This window comes from Podarcis melisellensis, assembly GCF_964234715.1.
Source record: "Podarcis melisellensis genome assembly, chromosome: W".
NCBI classification, from domain to species: Eukaryota; Metazoa; Chordata; class Lepidosauria; order Squamata; family Lacertidae; genus Podarcis; species Podarcis melisellensis.
The window spans coordinates 10,324,949-10,342,431 of record NC_138535.1 but is presented as its reverse complement, the minus strand read 5'-3'; positions in this window follow the sequence as shown (position 1 = coordinate 10,342,431).

Below are 17,483 nucleotides of genomic sequence, written 5' to 3'. Positions count from 1 at the left end.
GTGCTCTGAAAAAGTCCCTTTATGGTCTCAAACAAAGTGCACGGTGTTGGCACACAAAACTCACTGAAGTATTGTTTTCTCTAGGTTTTCAGCAAGGGAAAGCTGATCCATGTGTATTTGTCAAAGAGGAGGGGCAAAAGAAGCTGTATTGTTTGTTTTATGTTGATGATATATTATTCTTTTGGAAAGATGTCACAATGTACAATAACGCCCTAGCTCAACTGAAAGAGCACTTTGACATGAAAGATCTTGGTGAGGTACACAACTACCTATCTCTGGAAATAGAGAGATCAAAATGGTAACATTCTAGTACACCAGTCACGGAAAATTGCTGATGTGTTAAGCAAACTAAACCTGATGGATGCTAACCCTGTAGACACACCGATGACACTACACTATACAGAAGTGTGCTAGGCAAGCTAAACTTCATTGCCAGATGTTCAAGACCTGACATTTCTGTTAGCTGTAATTTGCTAAGCAGACAAGTCAACAATCCTAGTGTTAAGGATTGGAAAGCTCTGAAACGCATAGCGCACTATTTGAAAGGCACTATGCATTACAGACTGAGATTTAACAATCAGAAGTCTGGTGGTCTTGAGATATTTGCAGATGCAAGTTTTGGAAGTGACACTACAGACAGGAAAAGTACATCTGGAGTTTGCTACATGTACAATCAGGGTCTATTTGATTGGTCATGCAAGAAGCAAACAACAATTAGCTTAAGTACTTGTGAAGCTGAACTGAATGCACTGTCTTATTCACTTAAGGATTGTGAATGGTTGTTACAATTGTGCAAAGACATGAAAATTCCTGTCAGATGTCCAATCCAGGTTTACCAGGATAACAAAGCATGTTTGGCTTTGCTGAATTCTGAAGGTTGTAAGCAAAGCACGAAGCACTTGCAATTGAAATTGCAACATGCTAGGGAATGTATTCAGAAGGGACTTGTAACGGTGTCCTATATGCCAGGTAATGAAATTCCTGCTGATGTATTGTCCAAGATTGTATCAAGGGATCAACACTGTACCTATGTACAGAAGTTGGGTTTGTACTGATATTGTACGAACACGCTGCCCAGTGATGTTCACAGAAAGGGGGAGGATGTTGGTTTCTGCTTCCTTCACTGTGCAGCGAAGTGCTTGTCACGGGACAATGTTTTGCATTCCACAGTCAGTGCACTGTTGGGTTTCCCACGGGAATGGGAGACTGGATGTGACGTACACTGGTTTCCTGTTTTTCACTGCTCTCTCGGGGTTCTTTGTTTCCGAGGAGAGAGGATTTGCTTCTCTGCTCTCGCAGAAGCAAGATGCCTGCTTGTGATCTCTCAGCATTGAAGTGTAAATAAACTAAAGTTAAGCATGTGGCATGTACTGCTCATCCTTCCGCTGTGTACAGGAGTCTGCAATTACAACAGGGAAGACCGGGGGAGGAGATGGCAGAGCTCCAGGAATCTTTTGATGTCCTGTTTGAGAAGCTCACTGGCCAGAACTGGGAAATCTGGTCCAGAAGAGCAAGGGGGTTGTTTTGGCCACAAGGCTCTGGAGTTCTTTCCAGAAGGAGCTGGCCCCACCCATGCAAGCTGCTGCTGGAGCTGGTGCAGCAGACATGGAGGCTGCTCTGCAGAGGGAGAGAGTGCAGAGAGAGCTCTGCATGCTGAGAGCAAGTGTGGATGCTTTGCTGTTACCCCACCTGGAGGATCTTAAGACGGCCCAGGGCGCCTGGCAGGTGCTGAAGAGTCTGTGTGAAAGCTCACCAGGAGCCGAGGGCCTGGTGGGGGCTGAAGGCCACATTCCTGAAGTTACAGCTAGGAGTTGCTGCTTTGTCTCTGGGAGGCCACGTGATGCACAGGCTCGAAACCAGAGTGCTGGGGAGCATGCAGGCCCAGGCTGTGCACCCAAAGGTGGGGGTGCAGGGAATGCAGGAATGGATGGAGGGGATGCTGTGAGAGCTTTTGCCTCGAGACGCTGTTATAGATGTGGCTCCCCCTCCCATCTCGTGAGAGACTGCCTGGTGGAGGCACAGGAAGGGCCCAAGGTCATCTCCCGGAGCAACCAGATTAGGAGCTCTTTGTGGCCTCAGAAGAGGGATTCACCTCGGTACTAAGCAAAATTTATGAAAAATTGGAAAGCCTAAGTAAACAAGTTACTGAACAAACTACTAAAATTGACCAGAATACTGCTAGCATTAATAGCTTGGGACAGAAGGTGAATTCCAATACAGAATCTATTGAAAAATTGTTGCAAGAATCTGCCTCTAATCGAAAGATAGCTGAGGAAGCAAAAGAAAAAGCAGCAGCAGTAGAGGAAGAAATAAAACCGATGCGCAAACAGCTCGGGGACCATCAGTCGCTTCTGTCTATGATTGAACTGAGGGAGAAACAGACTAATTTGAGGATCAGGGCGGTATCGGAACTTGAAAAAGATAACCTATGTGACTGCCTTGAGCAGGAATTTGCAAAATTTTGGAATCTGGATGCTAATCAAGACTTCAAGATAGTGAGTGCTTTCAGACTTGGAAGAGGAGGGAGAAAGAACAGGGTGAGAGACTGTTTGGTCACCCTCCAAACGAAAGAAGAGAGAGATAAAATACTGAGTCTGCACTACCAGAAAAGCTTGGAAATAAACGATTCAAGAGTGGAGATTTTCAAGGATATTCCGAAACATTTACTGGATCTTAGAACTAACTACGGAGATTTGGTGGCCCTGCTGAGAAGAAACAGAATTGTTTTTAGGTGGGAATTCCCCCAGGGCCTATCCTTCACATTTAAAGGGAAAAAAATTAAAATAAGATCAGTGGAAGACAAGGAAAAATTTCTGAGAGACCACGAAGAAGATCTGCAGAAAGAAGCTTTAGAAGAGTTAAGAGCCTTAAAACCAGGAGTACTAGACATAGTACCACCACCTTTGGGATTGGACAAACCAGCAAAAGTGATACCACCATCAGAACGAGGAATTACTGGGAGCAGTTGGAGGAAAGTAGAATGTCTCTGCAATTGTTAAGTTGGAACATTCATGGATTTAACTCCCCGGAGAAGAGGAAGAAAGTCTTTCATTTATTGAAAAAGGAACAGTTGGACTTAATTTGTTTACAGGAAACACATGTGATAAGGCTACACAGGAAAGTATTGATTAATAAAAGATTGGTTCAAGAGTTTATCTCATCGGATAAGGTTATAAAGAGAGGAGTTGTAATTTATGCCAAAGAGAGCCTATCACCGAAATTTGTTTTTTAAAGATGATCAAGGAAGATTTGTGGCAATTGAAATTCAATCACAAGGAGAAAAAAATTTGATAGTAGGAGTCTATGCACCAAATGAGGGGAAATCTGAATTTTTTAAGAAATTGCATGAGGCATTGTTAGACTATATGGATTACAACATTATTATGATGGGAGATATGAATGGAGTGGTATCTACAAATATGGACAAGTCGCAGAGACAGGTTGTAACTAAAGATGGCAGACTACCAAAAACTTTTTTTGAACTGACTGACAATATGGACTTGATTGACATTTGGAGAACTAAGAACCCCTTGGGAAGGGAGGGAACATTCTTCTCTGAAGCCAAAATGACATGGGGAAGAATTGACCAAACATGGATAACTAGAGGACTGGCACCTAAGACTCGAAAGGTGGAAATTTGCCCAAAAACTTGCTCTGACCATAATGCTGTGATAATGGAGATGAAACTAACACCAATTGGTTCCTTCAGATGGAGGATGAATGACACCTTGTTTAGAGATCAAGAGGTTACCAAGAAGGCCCAAAAAACCTTGAGAGACTACTTTGAGATAAATTTGAACATCATGGTTGAAAAAAGACGCAAGTAAAGCGGTCATGAGAGGGTTTCTGATTCAACAGAATGCAATAAAGAAGAGAGCCCAAAATGAAAAAAAGATAAAATTTTGGAGAAAATAAAAGGAGAGAAGAAATTAAGAGTGAAACCAAAGTCGCAAGAGATTCTGAGAGAAATAAAGTTATATCAAGTACAATATATGAAAATGATAAATCAGGAAATAGAATGGAAAATTAAACAGATGAGACAAAAGACATTTGAATCGGCGAATAAATGTGGGAAACTGCTAGCCTGGCAGATGAAAAAAAGAAAAAAACTAAATACTATCACAAATCTGGATGTGGAAGGAAAGATTATACAGAATCCATTGGAGATTAGAAAGTGTTTCCAGAGATATTTTAAACAACTATATACGCAAGGGCCACAGAAAGAGACTGACATAGACCAGTTTTTAAGAGCAAATGGATTACAAAAAATCTCTCAAGAAAATAAGATAATGTTGAACCATAAAATTACAGAACAGGAGGTAGAAGGTGCCATTCAGAATATGCAGTTGGGTAAATCTCCAGGGCCGGATGGGCTAACCTCAAAATACTATAGATCTCTGAAAGACTGGTTAATTCAGCCACTAAAGGAGGTTTGTAATGAAATTTTGGAGGGGGAAAAGGCGCCAGAGTCGTGGAAGGAAGCTTATATCACACTTATACCGAAAACTGAGTCTGAGAAGACACAACTTAAGAACTACTGCCCCATATCCCTGCTTAATGTGGATTATGAAATTTTTGCTGATATCCTGGCTAACAGATTAAAAAAGGTATTAGTTGAAGAGATACATAAGGACCAAGCTGGCTTTCTCCCAGGTAGACATTTGTCTGACAACACGAGGAATATAATTAACATTTTGGAGAAGCTGCAAGTGAATATTAATACTGTCAGGGAACTGCCATCGGAGAGTCAGGTGGTGGAAGGGCTCAAGGAGGTTAGGAGACCCTCGGATGCTGAGGAAGGAACCAGCAGGGGGAGAGAGAGAATTCCCGCAGAAACTCAGTCGGAGGGATGGCTCCAAGATACTTCCAGTGAGAACAGCGGAGAGGTTTCAGGACCTCCACTGGGGACGCCCACTCCGCGCAGGAAACTGTCACGCAGAGATTCCAAAAGGAGAGTTTCCGTTAAGGAACTCCTATGTTGGCGCAAATTCCGGAAGCGCCCACTGACTGATTCTGCCAGCGATTGAGGTAGCCATGCGCCCATGGCTCCGCGGACGGGGAGAGTTTAGAAACTGATTGCAGGAGTTAAGAACTCAGCCATTTACGCACAAGCAGCCCCCTTAACCCATCACAGCAATCTGTCAGTCTTCGACGCTGCGTGTGCGAAAGAGAGGCATCATGAGCAACCCAACTGGAGACGGAGCAGCGGGAGGAGCTGGGGCGGGACCAACTCTGGAGGAGAGAAACAGAGTGTTGGAACACCAGCTGGCACTGCTAACGGCGCGTCTCAAGGAGAGGAGAGCTCAGGATGCACAGGGGAAGCCCACCCCCATCGCAAGGAAGGTACCGGGGTTGGTACAGAAATTCGGGGGTGACCCAAGAAACTACCAAGCCTTTAAGACAGAAATGCAATATGCACTCAATCTGCAGTTTGATGACTTTGCCGATGAGGAATCGAGAGTGGCTTTTGTGATTGGGCACCTTGAGGGGGGAGCTAGAGAATGGGTGAGGCCCCTGATGGCATCGAATAATGATGCCCTAAAGGACTTGAGGAAATTCTTTATCGCGATGGATTTGATGTTTTCCAGCCAGATTTAACAGGGCGTGGTACGCAGACAGTTAATGGCATGCAAACAGGGGAATCAGTCCGTCCGAGAGTATTGGACACGGTTTACCATGCTCATACATAAATTGGGGTGGGACCTGTGTTCGGACCCGATTCAAATGCTGTTTGAAGAAGGGCTATCCCCGGAGGTGAAAGACGAACTTTCCCGCGCGCCCCGGCCGGGGTCTATGGATCAGCTGACCAAATCGGCTCTTGCGATTGGATCACGCCTAGAGGCAAGGGCTCTGGAGAAGCGGGAAGGGAGAGGAGAGCGTTGGAGTGATTTCTGCATTCCTGAGATGCCAGGGCAACCTTCCCCGCCAGCGGAACCAATGGAGATTGGCATTGTGCGCGCGCACGGCGTTTCAAGCATCCATGAAGGGCGGAAGAAGGAGGGGAAGAGCTCCAAAAAATGCTACCTCTGTCAACAGCCAGGACATTTTGCCAGAGTGTGCCCACAAAGGAAGGGATGGCAAGGAATGGTGGGAGCTGTTGGGAGTGAGGAGGAGGGGGTTAAGGAGCAGGTAAAAGCCAACGCCTGGCTGCCAGCGACAGGGCACAGCAGCCAGGCCAAGGATCAGTGAACGTGCCCAAGCCTGAACCCCCAAAAGCGGCTCTGGTAGTAGAGGTACTGCTAGAGCTCCCCAATGGACATCCACTTATGATAAAAGCCCTGTTAGAATCAGGCAGCTCCTGCAATTTCATGAGTAGGGAGTTTGCATCAGAGCACCAGATACAGACGCTGCCCTTAGGTAATTCCTTGCAGGTGACCACGATTGATGGGAGGGAACTTCTGGGAGGGGAAGTGAGCCAACAAACGGTCCCCATGACAATGAGGGTGGCAAGGCACACGGAAGTCATTGCCTTTCACGTAGCCACTCTGGCGGGGCCGCCCATCATATTAGGGATGAGCTGGCTGGCGTTACATGACCCGCTAGTGGGATGGCACCAGCGGACAGTCTCTTTTGGATCAGCTCATTGCCTAGAACACTGCAAGGGAAGAGAAACTCAGGAGTTGGCTAGAGCAAGTCTGGCAGGGGTGGTGGTGGGAGAAAAGAGCGAAATACCACCACAATACGCAGACCTGAGGGATGTTTTCAGCGAGAAGGAAGCAGATAGACTGCCCCCACATAGACCCTTTGACTGTCAAATTAATCTACTCCCGGGAGCCCAGTTACCAGTGGGCAAACTGTATGCTATGTCGGACAGGGAGATGCAGGAGTTAAGGGAGTTCATAGACAAGAACCTGAAACGAGGGTTCATCAGGGAGTCAAGAGCGGTGGGGGGCAGCCCAGTGATTTTGTGGACAAAAAGGACTCGAAAAAACCCAGATTGGTTGTGGACTTCCGGGCCGTCAATTCGGTTTCAGAACCAGTGGCCTTTCCCATGCCCAGGATTGACGACATTCTGACCAGGGTGAGGAAGGGAAAGATTTTTACCAAGCTGGACCTGAGGGGGGCGTATCACCTGATACGGATGAGGAAGGGGGATGAATGGATGACCACCATGTTCACCCCCTTGGGGGCCTTTGAGTATCTCGTTATGCCCTTCGGACTACAGGTGGGCTCAGCCTGCTTTCAGTCCTTCATGCATCACGTCCTGGGGCCTCTGCTCTATAAGAACTGTGTGGCCTTCTTAGACGATGTGTTAGTCTACTCAGAGGACGAAGAGCGAGATGTCCGGGAGGTCCTAAGCAGGCTGCAAGCAAACCAGCTGTGGGTAAAGTTGGAGAAGTGCCAGTTCCATACCAGAGAGGTGGAGTTCCTGGGGTACCGTTTGTCAGACAAGGGGTTGGCCATGGATCCCAGTAAAGTCCAAGCGGTACTGGAATGGAAGACACCCAAAACCAGGAAGGACGTGCAGAGATTCCTGGGGTTTGGAAACTTCTATCGGAAGTTCATCAAAAACTTTGCCCACTTAACGGCGCCCATCACTGATTGTCTCAGTAGTAAGAAGAAATTCGCCTGGACGGAAGAGGCGCAGCAAGCGTTTGAACAGCTAAAGAAAGTGTTTGCGTCGGAGGAGCAGCTCTTGCACGTAGATCTACGGAAGCCGATGAGGGTAGAGACGGACGCATCGGATCGCGCGGTAGGGGCGGTGCTTCTCCAGCCGGGAAAAGACGAGTCGGACTGGAGACCGTGTGCCTTTTTCTCGCGGAAGTTGAATAAATCCGAAAGGAACTACACAGTGTACGACCGGGAGCTGCTCGCCATTCATGAAGCTTTTCGACGGTGGCGACACCTGCTGATTGGAGCGCAGCACAAGGTGCAGGTGTGCACGGACCACAAAAATCTGGAATATTGGAGAACGGCCCGAGTACTGAACCAGAGACAAGTGAGATGGGCACAGGAGTTCTCCAAATTCCATTTTGAGATTCGCTATGTACCGGGACCAGAGAACGTCAGGGCGGACGCTCTCTCCCGAAAGCCCGAGTATATGGAGGGGGAGGGAGCGCCCGAAGAAAGACATATCATCCCAGAGGACCGCTGGGTTTGTGGAGCAGCATTGGTGGGGCAAAGGGAACTGGTAGAAGGGACAGAGAACGATGAATACGCCCAAGATAAACTCAGAGGGCTCAGGGGAGCCGGGGAGAACACAGGGGGGTTTGAAGAAAGGAATGGGGCATTGTATTACAAAGGGGCATTGTACATACCGGAAGGGGAATTGAGGGGTAGAGTGCTCAAACAACTACACGACAGCCCCACCGCAGGGCACTTTGGGCAGCACAAAACCATGTGGTTAGTTACCAGACAGTTCTGGTGGCCCAAGGTGAGGGAAGATGTAAGAGAGTATGTAAGGAGGTGCGAACGCTGCCAGCGAGCAAAGGGGGAGAGGGTGGCACTGGCGGGTTTACTGGAACCATTACCCACACCTGAACGGCCATGGGAAGCAGTTTCCATAGATTTTATGACGGATTTGCCCAAATCCAAGGGGAAAACGGCTGTCATGGTAGTAGTAGACCAGTTAACCAAGATGTGCCACTTTATAGCCTGCTCACATGCGGTAACAGCGGAAGAAACCGCCAGGTTGTTTATAGAACACATTTTTAGGTTGCATGGCGCCCCCTTGAGGGGTGGTCTCAGACAGAGGGAAACAATTTACGTCCAGGTTCTGGAGGAAGCTCATGAGCTTACTGTACGTAGAGGTCAATTTCTTGACCGCCAGACACCCAGAAACAAACGGGCAGGCGGAAAGGGCAAACAGTATTCTGCAACAATATCTGAGGTGTTATGTAAATGACAGAGAGAATGATTGGGTAGAGAAATTGGCCCTGGCCGAATTCGCCTACAATAACGTGGAAAATGTGTCCACGGGCATGAGTCCATTTATGGCCAATTATGGGTGTCACCCCAGGGCCTTTCCAGGGGAAGGAGGGGAAAGATGGAGTGTACCAGCTGCGGAACATTTCGTGGAAGAAATGGAAGCCATACATCAACAGCTAAAATTGAATTTGGATAGGGCCAAGGCAGAATACAAGAAGCAGGCAGATAGGAGCAGAAGGGAAGGCGAGACTATAAGGGTGGGGGACCAGGTGTGGTTGTCAACAAAAGGGTTGCCATTCAAGGGCGGGTGCAAGAAATTGAGACTGAAACGACTGGGACCCTTCAAAGTTATACAACAGGTCAATCAAACTCAGTGGCCTTCAAACTCAGGTTGCCAGACAACATAAAATTGCATCCAGTATTCCATAGGTCATTACTGTCACCGTACCGGGAGGGGCGGGAATCTTGGGGACGTGAAGGTGAGGTTCCCGCGGCACCGGAAGTAGAAGAGAGGTAAGGCAGTAGTCATGTAGCAGAAATACTCGACTCTCGGTGGAAGGGTAAACATGTTATTCTAAAGCACCAGTGCAGCAGCAAGCAAAGGCTATAGCAGCCAAGTCTGCTGCTTGTGGCTGGAAAGCCAAACAGGAAGTTTGTGACTGTTGCCATGGGAACAAAGGGGCAGTCCATTCTGTACTGAGCACCGGATGTTAGCTCAGTGGGTTTGTCATATGACCTGTACAGGATGTACATGGGTGGAGTGGAGTTTCTCTCTGTTTGTTGAAGAGAGCAGACATCTTTACTGTATGACTGCTAAAAGACACAAATAAAGACATGTAGATACGTTTCTGTATGTGTCTGATTCCCCTCCCTGGGGATATGCAGGGAGGAGGAGAAGGAGGAGAAGCAGTTGGTGTGTTTTCCTCACAGTCTGAGGAAAATCGCCGGAACGGACCTCGAGTATGTTTTATCCTGCCGGGAGTCGCCCGAGGGAGGTCTAAGGAATTCAGCCGGTGCCTGAACAGATAGGCACATACCTCAGGACGGGCTAGAATTCTAACAGTGGTAGCAGACGCCGGTTGCTGTTTTCATCGACCTCTGCATCAAGAAGTGGCCTCCATGGAAGCCTGAGGTGAGAAGGCTGATTCTCTGCAGCCAGCAGCTGACCAGAAGAATCTGAAAGCCAAGCAACGGAGCCCAGGTATGAGATTTTCGGGCTTAGAAGTGTGAATGCAGATTGATTCATTCTCTGCTTCGAGGGAGAAACGTTTGGGAAAAACAGCTCTGAGAGACAAGAGCTCTGCATTCCAAACATTCCTGTGGTTTCCTGTTCAAGGAAAAGGAATGTTGTTGCTTAGCAACGAAGGCCAGTTTCACGAGAGGGCTGGACAAGTCAGGCTTTTGCCTCGGAGAGGCAAAAACAAGGTTTTGTTATGACTTAGGCCCAAGCAAACAAACTGTTGGAAAGGGACTTTCCAAAGCAGCTAGCGTTCAGAGCTGCCAGGTGCACAGAGTGTAAACAAGCCAGCTATTGGATTTTAGAGGCTTGTGTTTGAGAGTCAATGCAAGGACTCAAGATGGATGCAAAGAAGGGAGCTTTGCCTTCTCCGCCCCTTCTGACCAGTGACAATTATGCATCTTGGTCTATTAAGATGAAGGCCCTGCTGCAGAATCAGAGACTGTTTGGGGTGATTGAAAACCCCATTCCAGCAGCACCAACGCGTGCTTGGGAGTCACAGAATGTGAAGGCCAGAACTGCTATAATTCTGTGCGTGTCAGATTCGCAGCTGATCCACATACAAGATTTAGACCACGCGAAAGATGTTTGGGACACGCTGAGAAGGACACATCAGAGAGATGCAGGTTCTTCAGCGTTGCTGTATTTTGAGAAGCTGACCAACCTGAGGCTTGCGCCTGATGGAGATGTTCAAGCGCACCTGACGGAAATGAAATTTCTGCGTCAACAGATGGTGGAACGCAATTTCCGTCTGCAGGAGGAAGTGTTTTGCTTCATGGTGATCAACAGTCTGAATCGGACTTACAAAACAGTTGCCAGTCAGCTGGGGTCTCTCCCAGCAGCGGATCTAACGTCGGAGAGGGTCTTTGCCGTGGTTCTTTGTGAACATGACAGACTTGCCGCCCTGGAAGTCAAGGACAGGGGGAGCCAAGAACGGAGTTCTAACACCCCTACTGCTGTTGCTACTGGAGGAAACGCCGAAGCTTTGAACGTTGTCCGATGCTACAATTGTGACCAGACTGGGCATCTACAGCGGTACTGTAAGAAGCCACGTCGGAACAGAGGAGCTAAGGCGAGCTCCACAAAGTCTGAGGCGTCAGACAAAGGTCACACCAAGCCAAAGGCAAAGACTGCAAAGGCTTTGATGTCGCTAAAAGCCACGCCAGAAGCGGGGAACTTCTTTGTCCTAGACACGGGCGCGACGGTTCACATGACAGGACACAGAGGACTATTTTCTACGTTTAAGAAGCAAAGCTTCACGGTGCAACTAGCCAACGGTCAAAAGCTGGAAGCCACCGGAATTGGAACTGTGTATCTTAAAAGTCTGAACTTGACTATAAACAATGTTTATTTGGTTCCAGAGTTGAAGTATAATCTGCTCAGCGTTTTGCAGATCGCCAAGAGGGGACTAAAACTGTCCTATGATGATGAGACCTGCGAGATCTACAAAGATGGAGAGCTGTATCTTTCTGCCAAAGAGAAAGATGGACTGTATTTGTTGACTTTTGATCAAAGTGATTACATGGAATGTAATTCTTGTGATTCTAACATGATCTCTTTTACAGGTGTAGCCAAGAAGAACACCAAGCAGGTGACCTCGAGGGTCAACAAGGCATTTCAGCGGGTGTATGCTGATGTGATTGGTCCTTTAGCACCGTCTAGAGGCAATGCAAAGTATTACCTAATATGTGTTGATTCTTTTACAGGTTTTGTCTGGATTTATCTTTTGGAGAGACCGAAAGAAGCCTTAGAAAGGTTTAAAGAGTTTTGTGACAAGGTTAAAAATATGCATGATGCTGACATAGATTGTCTTTGCACAGATGAGAAGCCAATTTTCTTTTTACAGGAGTTCCAGAGGTTCCTGAAGAAGAAAGGGATAAGACACAGAATTGCTAGTTCCGAAGAAGCTTGGAACAAATGTGTTTGTGTTAGGGTGAACAAAGAATTGCAAAAGGGAATGGAAGCGCAATTGCTAAGTTCACATCTGCCACATGAGTACTGGGCTGAGTCGCTAATGTCATTCTGTTACACGTGGTTGAGAATGTTTTCAAAAGAGTTGGGGTGTTCTCCTTTTGAGAAACTGTTCCACAGAAAACCTTCTGTTGCCCATTTCAAGGTTTTTGGGTCTCATGTGAGAACAGAAGCTCCAGGTGGAGTAAAGAATGCCAGAGGCATTTTTGTGGGTTATGAAAAGGGTCTCTACAGAGTAATTTTGTCTGAATCTGGAAAGGTGATTCTCACAAAATTTCTAGAGAGTGCTCCTGAACAGGAGAGAGTGATTGTTCACACATTTCCCACAGGTGAAGATGATGATGATGATGAGTTTGATCTTATTGAGTTCAGTAGTACTGATGATGACAGCGATAGCTCAGACAGCTCAGTTGTCACAGTCATTGAGAGGAAATCTCAGATAATGACTAGACCCTCAGAAGAGGAGGATGAACCACTGATTAAGCTTAGTACTGGTTCTCCAAAGAGTTCAAAGGTTGAACCAGAAAGCAAAGAAGAGCAGCACCTCTTACGTAGGTCTGAGAGAGCAACGAAGGGTGTACCACCCAAGAGGTATTCACAAGAGTTTGCTAACATAGCTGTTGCTGTTGTAAACGACCAAGGTCAGATTGAAGCTGTGTCTGAGTCAGAGACAAAGGCACAACAGAGAGTTGCTAACCAAGGTAATGCAGAAGCACTCATTCCTTGGAAGTCACACAACCAGAGAGGTACATTGGTAAAACCAGTGGCGGGTAGTTCCAAGGGTGGAACTGAAACAACAGGGGAGTGTTATAAGTATAACAACTGTTTGTTTTCTTCTCTGGATGACGCTTTGCTCGCAGCACGCATTGATACTTTAGGGGGAGTATGTTATTCTAAAGCACCAATGCAGCAGCAAGCAAAGGCTATAGCAGCCAAGTCTGCTGCTTGTGGCTGGAAAGCCAAACAGGAAGTTTGTGACTGTTGCCATGGGAACAAAGGGGCAGTCCATTCTGTACTGAGCACCGGATGTTAGCTCAGTGGGTTTGTCATATGACCTGTACAGGATGTACATGGGTGGAGTGGAGTTTCTCTCTGTTTGTTGAAGAGAGCAGACATCTTTACTGTATGACTGCTAAAAGACACAAATAAAGACATGTAGATACGTTTCTGTATGTGTCTGATTCCCCTCCCTGGGGATATGCAGGGAGGAGGAGAAGGAGGAGAAGCAGTTGGTGTGTTTTCCTCACAGTCTGAGGAAAATCGCCGGAACGGACCTCGAGTATGTTTTATCCTGCCGGGAGTCGCCCGAGGGAGGTCTAAGGAATTCAGCCGGTGCCTGAACAGATAGGCACATACCTCAGGACGGGCTAGAATTCCAACAAAACAGGTGGAGTACTTAGTGGCATGGGAAGGGGAACCAGAGTCCGAAAATACCTGGGTACCGGCAGAAATGATTGATGATGAGATTTTAGTAGGAACGTTTCATCTCCGGTACCCAAGAAAGCCTCAGCCCTTGGCTAGGTTCTGGGAGGAACACTTCGGCACCACTGACGAAGAAGGGGAGTTTGAGGGGTTCCCAGAATCAGGACAAGAAGAGGAAGAAGAATCAGAGGGGGAAGAGTATTCGGGAAGAAGGGACAGTAGTAGGTGGAGGGCGGTTTTCGAGTCATCCGAAGATGAGGAGGAGTCTTTCAGGGGGTTCCCAGCCTCGCCACCCAGAGAAGAGGGGGAGACGGGGGTGAGAGGGGTCCTGGAGGGGAGGTGGATGTCAGGGAACTGCCATCGGAGAGTCAGGTGGTGGAAGGGCTCAAGGAGGTTAGGAGACCCTCGGATGCTGAGGAAGGAACCAGCAGGGGGAGAGAGAGAGTTCCCGCAGAAACTCAGTCGGAGGGATGGCTCCAAGATACTTCCAGTGAGAACAGCGGAGAGGTTTCAGGACCTCCGCTGGGGACGCCCACTCCGCGCAGGAAACTGTCACGCAGAGATTCCAAAAGGAGAGTTTCCGTTAAGAAACTCCTATGTTGGCACAAATTGCGGAAGCGCCCACTGACGGATTCTGCCAGTGATTGAGGTAGCCATGCGCCCATGGCTCCGCGAACGGGGAGAGTTTAGAAACTGATTGCAGGAGTTAAGAACTCAGCCATTTACGCACAAGCAGCCCCCTTAACCCATCACAAATCCCAAAGCAGTTTTAATTTTTATAGATGTGGAAAAAGCCTTTGATAATATTTCTTGGGAGTTTTATGAAGAAAAATCTTCAGGGAATGGGGGTGGGCCAAGGGTTTGAAAATGGTATAAGTGCAATTTACTCAGAACAAAAGGCTAAGTTAATAGTCAATAATGTGATGACAGAGGAATTTAAGATAGAGAAAGGGGCACGACAAGGCTGCCCAATTTCCCCATTGCTTTTTATTTCGGTCCTGGAGGTTTTGCTTAACATGATTAGGAGGGACCGTCTGATCAAAGGTATTCAGGTCAGAGCCAAACAGTACAAATTGAAAGCTTTTGCAGATGACCTAGTTTTGATGTTACAGGAGCCAGAATCTAGTACGAAAAGAGTATTAGAATTGATTCAAGAATTTGGTCATGTGGCAGGATTTAAACTGAACAAGTCAAAAACTAAAGTGCTTGAGAAAAATTTTACACCGATTGAGAAAGAGAGGTTTCAGAAGGAGACAGGTTTAACATTGGTTAAGAAAGTAAAATATCTAGGGGTTAATATGACTGCTAAGAACCGAAACCTTTTTAAAGATAACTATGAGAAATGTTGGGCAGAAGTGAAAAAAGACTTAGAAATATGGTCAAATGTGAAGCTTTCCTTGTTGGGTCGAATTGCAGCTGTAAAGATGAATGTATTGCCAAAAATGTTATTTCTGTTTCAATCATTGCAAATTGTGGACAAGATGGACTGTTTCAAGAAGTGGCAGAGAGATATTTCTAGATTTGTCTGGCAGGGCAAGAAGCCCAGAATAAAATTCAAAATATTAACTGACGCAAAGGAAAGAGGCGGATTTGCCCTGCCAGACCTTAAACTTTACTATGAATCAGCAGCATTCTGCTGGTTGAAAGACTGGCTGCTTCTTGAGAACACAGACATTTTGGACTTAGAAGGTTTTAATAATGTTTTTGGGTGGCATGCATATTTGTGGTACGACAAGGTTAAAGCACATAAAGCATTTAAAAACCATATTGTCAGGAAAGCATTGTTCAATGTCTGCATAAGAAATACAGACTTATTGGAAAATAAAACCCCGTTCCACCAAATTAATGCCTTATGGAACGAACACAAAAAAATGGGGATGAATGAAAAAAAGTCCAAATACCAAGTGGAAATTATAGAAAGTGATGTCAAACTCCTATCCAAAATGTATAATCAGTTGTTAGATTGGGAGACAAAGGATGAAGAAGTAAAGGAGGTCATGATTAAATGGGCCATAGACCTCGGATACAATCTAGAGTACGATAATTGGGTGAAACTCTGGTGCAAGGGTATGAAATTTACAGCATGTACTGGACTTCGTGAAAACATGGAAAAAATGATGTACCGCTGGTACATCACTCCAGTGAAACTAGATAAAATGTATAAGACGGGGGACAAGACGTGCTGGAATAATGATTGGAACAAATTTACAACATATACAGAAGCAAATTTAGGAAACATTAAAATCACAGTAGGTGAAATAGAAAACCGGTGACGTAAAGATTTAGTGAAATAAACTGCAGAGAGATATGGGGTCTGAACAGCCCAATCTGAGATGGAGGGAAGTCAATTACTGTTTTTAAAGTAGATTTGTTTGTAAATTGTTTGTGTGTTAGTTTTTGGTCTTTTCTTTTTTTGGTGTTTTCTTTTTTGTTTGTGTGTTGTTATGTTTGTATCTCTAATGTTTTATGTCTTTTTTTGTGTAGCGAAGAATTCAATAAAAAGAGATTTTTTAAAAAAAGGAAAATAAAACCCCAAGGTGGTTGTCCCCAATGTAAGCGAAGGCTCAGAAAAAGCTCAATATGGAGGCCAAATGGCCGAAATATTGGGAAATATTGGAACAAGAAGGAGACAAATTGAAATTGCAGAGTTTTGAGAAATTAAAAGATAAAGTGCGAGACAGGCTTCATTATTATCAAATAAGAGAGGCCTATAATTTGGACAAAAAAAATGGCTTCCAGGTGGAAAAATCAAAATTGGAAACAGAACTGTTAGACCCCAAAACTAAGATACTTTCAAGAATGTATAACTTGCTGTTAAAATGGAATACGCAGGATGAAACGGTTAAATCAGCTATGATTAAATGGGCACAAGACATTGGTCATAACATTATGTTTGCTGACTGGGAACAGTTGTGGACCACCGGTATGAAATTCACGGCATGTAATGCCTTAAGAGAGAATATTATGAAAATGATATACAGGTGGTACATGACACCAATCAAGCTTGCAAAAATATATCATTTGCCCGATAACAAATGTTGGAAATGTAAAGAGAATGAAAGTACATTCTTTCACCTTTGGTGGACGTGCCCAAAGATTAAGGCTTTCTGGGAGATGATCTATAATGAAATGAAAAAGGTATTTAAATATACCTTTCTGAAGAAGCCAGAGGCCTTTCTCCTGGGCATAGTCGGCCAATTGGTGCCAAAGAAGGATAGAATTTTCTTCATGTATGCAACAACAGCAGCAAGAATACTTATTGCAAAGTATTGGAAGACACAAGATCTACCCACCCTGGAAGAGTGGCAGATGAAGGTGATGGACTATATGGAATTGGTGGAAATGACTGGCAGAATCCGAGACCTGGGAGAAGAGTTGGTGGAAGAAGATTGGAAGAAATTTAAAGACTAGCTGCAGAAACACTGTAAAATTAATGAATGTTAAAATGATGTTGGATTGAAAATAAGTGGCATTAGCAACAAGGTTAATAAGAATATGCAAAAATGAATTGATAATGTATGAAAATATAGAGTTATAATATGTTAAGATATAGAGTTAAGATAAATGAAAGAGGGTAAGGATTTGCTGATTTGATTATGTAAATGGGAATACAAAAAGGGGAGGTGTGAGGAGGTCAAAGAAACAAGCTAATGAGTGTAAAGTTAAAAAAAATGGATTTGTTTTTAATTTCTTTTTTTCTTTTTTTCTCGTTTTCTGTATTTTGTATTTTTGTTTCTCTTTTCTTTTTTTATGCATTTTTGTATTTATTTATGACTTTGTAAAATCTTAATAAATATTCTTTAAAAAAAAACAGATTAGGAGCTCTTCAAAACGTGGGAAGCAAAAGCCAAAGGCAGCTGGCATAGATTGCCCTGAACATAAACATTTGGCGGCTTCTATGGCAACAGTCAAGAGCTGTAAACAGGACGCTGTGCTGACCTTCGTGATTGACAGTGGAGCTTCCCATCATCTCGTGCCCTCTGGT